The sequence below is a fragment of the Euprymna scolopes genome, chromosome 33, assembly GCF_053919585.1.
Source record: "Euprymna scolopes isolate OS-2025 chromosome 33, ASM5391958v1, whole genome shotgun sequence".
NCBI lineage: Eukaryota > Metazoa > Mollusca > Cephalopoda > Sepiida > Sepiolidae > Euprymna > Euprymna scolopes.
The window spans coordinates 27686492-27692491 of record NC_136514.1 but is presented as its reverse complement, the minus strand read 5'-3'; the positions used below and the strand labels follow the sequence as shown (position 1 = coordinate 27692491).

Genomic DNA, 6000 nt, shown 5'->3' with positions numbered 1-6000 from the left:
TTATGTTTTTTATATATATATATATATATATATATATATATATTTTTTTTTTTTTTATTCAATTTTCACCCCAAACAAGGCACAGTGCCACTTTGAAGCAGGGGGCTATTATCAGGGACTTAATTAGCGGGGTCATTATGAAGGGAGATGAGTAGAAAGATGTTTGTTAACATTACACTTGAACTTCTGCATATAATTGCAGTTGGGAAAGCAGAATCCCGGAAGGGAGTTCCAAAGACCCGCAGTTCTGGGGAAGAAACTATTGGAGTAAAAGGCTTTCTTGCACCTAGGGATCTCTACTGTAAAGGGATGAGACTTAGTAGCTTGTCGGGTTTGTCGGGGGTAGTTACGTCGCGGAGGTACAAGTGTTTGCAGTTCGTCAGAGCATTCACCATTAAAGTATTTGTAGAACAGGCAGAGGGATGCAACATTTCGTCGATGGGACAGAGGCTGAAGCCTAGATGACAGTTCAGGACCTATCAGGTTGGCGACTCTCTTTTGAACCCTGTCCAGGAGCGAGAGACAAGCAGCAGATGCTCCAGCCCAGATGTGACAACAGTACTCCATACATGGGCGAATGGTTGCCTTATAGAGGTATAGGATACTGTCAGGCGTAAGTAGTTTTCTAGCACGGTAGAGGGAGCCAACCTTCCTTGCAGCAGCCTTGGCAATGCTCTCAATGTATCTATTCCAGTTCATATTCCCTATAAATGTTAGGCCGAGGAGTTTAAAAGAAGTACTTTCAGGTAATATGTTCTTGGTCTTTGCTATTGGTGGTAGAGAAGGTTTCTTGTAGTTATTGAAGGAAACAAGCTTAGTCTTAGCAGCATTGAATGTGACCAACCATTTTTGTCCCCATTCCACTACGGATATATATATATATATATATATATATATATATATATATATATATATATTACAATAGAAAAATGCGAGCACGAAAAGAAATATGGTTAAGCTTAAATATGGAAAAGAAAAAGACATGATATTCTAGTAAAAAATATGATAAATTTATAACTTAAAATATTGCAGCATTAAGAATTGATTATATAACATGAAATTGAATTTTTAAAAAAATTCTTAATGCTGCAATATTTTAATCTATAAAATTATTATATTTTTTGCTAGAATATCTTGTCCTTTTCTTTTCCATGTTTAAGCTTAACCATATTACTTTTCATGCTCACATTTTTCCATTGTAATCCTTGATTTTTCCAGGCTTTCAGTAAATTCACTTGTTCTTTGTTTAATTTTAGTCTTATTTTTTTGCCCCATAAACATAACATACATATTGGCACTCGTCTGCTTTCATTCTCTCTGTTCTGCGACAGTGATGAATTAGTAGCAACACTAGTCACTGAAGCAACGTGATTGCTATGGAAACCAGTCATAAAAAAGGTCGCTCACTTCCTTATGAATTTTTACGATTTTGAACACCAATAAATTCATCATAATTTTTGTTTTACTGGACCAAAATCGAAATTTTTTTTTCACAATATAGCTGAGAAGGTGATCTATAAACTGTAATAAATGTTTGAAATTTGGTCAGAAAATGAGTGAGCGGTAAAGCTTTAAAACAGTTCTAAATGACTAAAACTGCCACTTAACCATACATTCAACAAACACTACCGTGTTTGAATGATATAATATATATATATATATATATATATATATATATATATATATATATATATAGTTTGTAAGGAAATCAATATACGTATTTCTAACTAATTTTATTAGTTAACCCTTAACATATTTAGAAGCGGAAAACCAGAAACGTTCTTGCATCTTTTCTTCACACAGCAAATGTTTAACTCAGTAAGTAGATTTTTCATTGTTTTACTGGCAAAAACTAGATCATCAACATCAAACATCTCTTTTCAACAATCCGTGGAGAACTTCTTAAACAAGAGGCACATGAAAAGCAATCAGCTCAACACAGACCACTGATATACTCCTTCATTAACATTGTTGTCTCATCGAGTGGAAAACAAGACACAGGTATAATATATAGAATAGCTTTATTCCTTTAGGTACAATAGTAGAAGTCCGTGTTGGGTAGCAACAACTAATAGATGAGTTGATTAAGTAAACCGCTAAGTGTTTATATTCCAACTCGAAGCTCTTTAACTTACTCCTACCAGCAGGGTTGGATTAACCATCAAGCAAAATAAGCACGTGCTTAGGGCACCAAGGGAAGGGAGAGGGATACACCACATAAATTTTCATAACAGAATTTTTAATCGTGTCTCAGTGTTTAATAAAATAATTTGCGTTGATCAGACGACTCAGATCTCAATATTGTTGGAATAATATTTTGCTTATTTTTTTTTTTTTCTCTTAAGTATCATCTTAAACCTCTCTATCAATGTTTGTAGTTAGGAGAACTATCCCCCCCCCCAAAAAAAAAACAATCATGTAAATTAAGAATTAAGAATCCGATAAGAATTTCAGTTAAATCAGGAGATCATTTTTCTAATGTTAATGACTGTATACAGAAATAAAAAAATTTTTTTTGTTAGTTCGGTTCTATTTCAATATATAAAACTTTGTGTGGTTTATTATGTAATATACAAGTCAGTGTGTCGTATAATTAGTTGTGAGGATTTTGGAAAAGATTTTGCAAAAAAAAAAAAAATCAGGAGAAAAATTTTAAATGTAGGTAAAAGTTGTTTATTTCCTAAGTTTTGGTGCATTTCGATGGATTGTGTGGTTTATTGCGTTTACATTTTAAATGACACAAACAGGACACCAACGTCTTAAGTGCTTGGGGCCTCTAAAATACATGATTCGGCTCTGCCTACCACTTTTGCTCTTCTTAAATATATGTGGAGTGTAGTCATGTGTTCGCACTACGTCACAACAAACATTAAAGCTGACTTTACAAAGTGTGATTAAATGACTTAAAAACTGGCACAAGTCTGTTCTCTCAGCAGTTTGTCCCGTCCGATGCAAACGAAAGAAAAGAAAAAATGGCTGCTGCTTCTCTTTATATGCTGGCGATCTTGTCATTTCATATGCAAATGAGATGTTTCCAGTTTAAATAAAAATGCCTGATTTTTCAGAGACGGACTTGATTTTTGAATTTGGATGTTTCGACCGCAGTGTGTCGAGTTTTAGAGTCTCAGATTTGGAGCAATGAGTTTTGCCAACAGTGCTTCGAATTTAATCCCGGTAATTGTCAGCTGTGTAGTGTAGCATAGTCAACAATCCATCTGGAAAAGTGTAGAATAGTTAACACTTGATTATTTAACCACACAGAGTAAACGATTTCACAGTCAGCATTAGTTGCACCAACCTCAGAACAGCATGTGGTTAATATAAAGTTCACTCAAAGTCCTGCATATCATGAAGATTAATCTCCTTCAAACTGTGATGACTTTTGGGTGTGTTTTCAGTGAAAACAATGTCATGCTACTCCACATCTTCAAAAGAAATTTCAGACTCAATTCAGGTGGCTATATTGAGTTCCTATGCGCTGTTGGCAAGCACTGGGTGGAGAAGTTGGCTGTGGGAAGGTCATATGTGCGGCAGTGGGACCCAGCACTCTGTCATTTCTCTAAAAAAAGCAAACAAACATAAGTTTGGATCAGATCAAACGCATGACATTTATTTTTAATATGTTGTAACTGTTAAAAATGTCTCTACATAATTTTTACAACATTTTAGGTGTGGGACAACAGAAGTCCTTCAGGGCGATTCTTGTCACTTTCTTCCTTTCTCCAGCCTGCTATCTCAACCTGGTGAGAGAGTGGTCACATGTCATTAGTACTAGCTTTGGCTCCTGAAACAGGTATGTTATCTTTACTATCATAAGACATAAAAAGAGAGAGATCTGGACCATAACAAATAGATTTTTGAGGGTTTTAATATTACCAGGAATGCTTAATACTATTTATTCACAATAAGACAATATTTACAATTAAACCCTGACATGTCCATTGTAAATTAGGCATAAGACCAAAATGGGTAGGAAATAACATTTTATCTAACTACTTTGTCTAACTCTAAAGTAGCCTCAATCGCCATAATACTGCATTCAATTTATAACCTAAACCTACTTAAAACATCCCCAAATGTTTTTGAAAAATGAATTTTATCTACAAAAAAAAAAGAAGAAAAAAGAGCAACATGAAAAATCATGGGGAGTGGAACAAATTACAAACACCCAAAAAAGAAAGAAAGAAAAAAGAACCAAATAAAATGAAAAAAGAGGCAAGATAGTAAGGCTTTTCCAACTAGTGATGGGATGATTCCAATACAATTACCGGTTCCGATTCTAAAATCGTCTAAAAGTAGAATTTAGTTTTTATTTGGGGTGGATGAGGGGTAGTAGAGTGTCCCTATTTACAATGCCTCCCCACGGGAGAAAGTTAGACACCAGGGTCGTTTTTTAATGTGGAGAAAAGGAACAAAAATTAAAATTGTCTCAGTCGTGAAGGATTTCTCCTCCACTGACAGAGAACAAGAAATTGAAGTGTAACATCTGTAGCAGAGTGCCCTCCTCTACTTTTACATGCAGATATAATTTTTTTTTTTTTTTTAATTATAACAACTTCTAATGTTTCCGTTTATGTATTGTGTTAAACTCATTGTAAGATTTTCATTTATATTTTTCATTTGGGTCATTTTTTTTTTTTTTCATTTTTTTTTTTTCATGGTGAAGGGGGCAAACATAAAATGAGATAAGGGTCGGGTTAGTAAGGCTCTTCTAACTTTTTCCATGTTTAGACCACTCTCTGTTTTCCGGATTGTATCAAAATCTGAAAATAAAGCAAGTTGATCTCTAAGTGGGAGAGGAAACTAGGAAGGGGAGAAGAAAAAAAGGAAATAGCAATGGAATATAGGAAAGGACAGTGTTCTCAAAGATAAAATCCCTTTTTTTTTTTTTTTTTTTTTTTTTTTTTCTTTTGAATGTGAGATTTTGCTACCGCTGATCCTTTCTAAATTATTACCTGGAGGGAAAGAAAAGGCGTCCTGGAATTTCTATAAGAGGTTTTTCTTTTCTGTCAGTCGCTTGTGTTGATGGGGCGATTCCAATATTTTTTCCTCATTCAGATGCAATTAGTGCTTTTTTGTACTAAATTCCTGACTTCGATACAATTACTGAATCTGATTCCGATTCTTTATAAATCTCTAAATATTTAACTTTAGAATTGTTATTTTTTCCAATTACCATAAAAACGCATTGTTAAATGTGCAGATATTTTCTCAAGCATAAAAAAATATACTCGTAAGAAATGAGCTATAGATATTAGTTTTACTGGTAGTTTAAAATTAAATAATATTTATTATTTTATCATTATTACCAACAGCGGAAGATTTTGTTTTAAACAAAATCAAATAAAAAAGACAATTAAAAGAATTAAAAGAATAAGCACAAATTTTGTAGCATCAAATACAAACGAAAAGAAAAGAAAAAAATGGCTGCTGCTTCTCTTTATATGCTGGCGATCTTCTCACTTCATATGCAAATGAGATGTTTCCGGTTTAAATACAAATGCCAGCTTTTTCAGAGACGGACTTGATTTTTGAATTTGGATGTGCGTTCTGGAATTTCTATGAGAAGCTTTTCTTTTCTGTTTGTCGCTCGTAGTGATGGGGCGATTCCAATATTTTTCCTCGTTCCAATGCAATTAGCAATTTTGTACTAAATTCCCGATTCTGATACAATTACCGATTCCGATTCCAATTCTTTATACATCTCTAAATATTTAGCTTTAGAATTGTTTTTTTTTTTTTTTTTTTTTTTTTTTTCAGTTACCATAAAAACACATTGTTAAATGTGCTTATATTTTCTCAAACATAAAAACACACTCGTAAGAGATGATCTATAGCTTTTAGTTTTAGTGATAGTCTAAAATCAATGTTTATTATTTTAGCATTACTACCAGCAGCGGGAGATTTTGCTTTAAACAAAATCAAATAAAAAGACAATTAAAAGAAGTAAAAGAATACGCACAAATTTATACAATTCCGATACTGCCAAAAGTTTTTTCT

At 33.3% G+C, this 6000-nt stretch overlaps 1 long non-coding RNA gene across 1 annotated transcript in view; it reads right to left on the bottom strand.

Annotated features, from left to right (window-relative positions):
- Positions 1-2004: 2004 nt before the first annotated feature.
- The window catches only part of LOC145258174 (uncharacterized), a 52569-nt gene continuing 48573 nt past the window's right edge, over positions 2005-6000 (bottom strand). The window contains exon 2 of the long non-coding RNA XR_013864063.1: positions 2005-3559. This is a non-coding gene — a long non-coding RNA (uncharacterized LOC145258174). The remainder of the gene's footprint in view (positions 3560-6000) is intronic.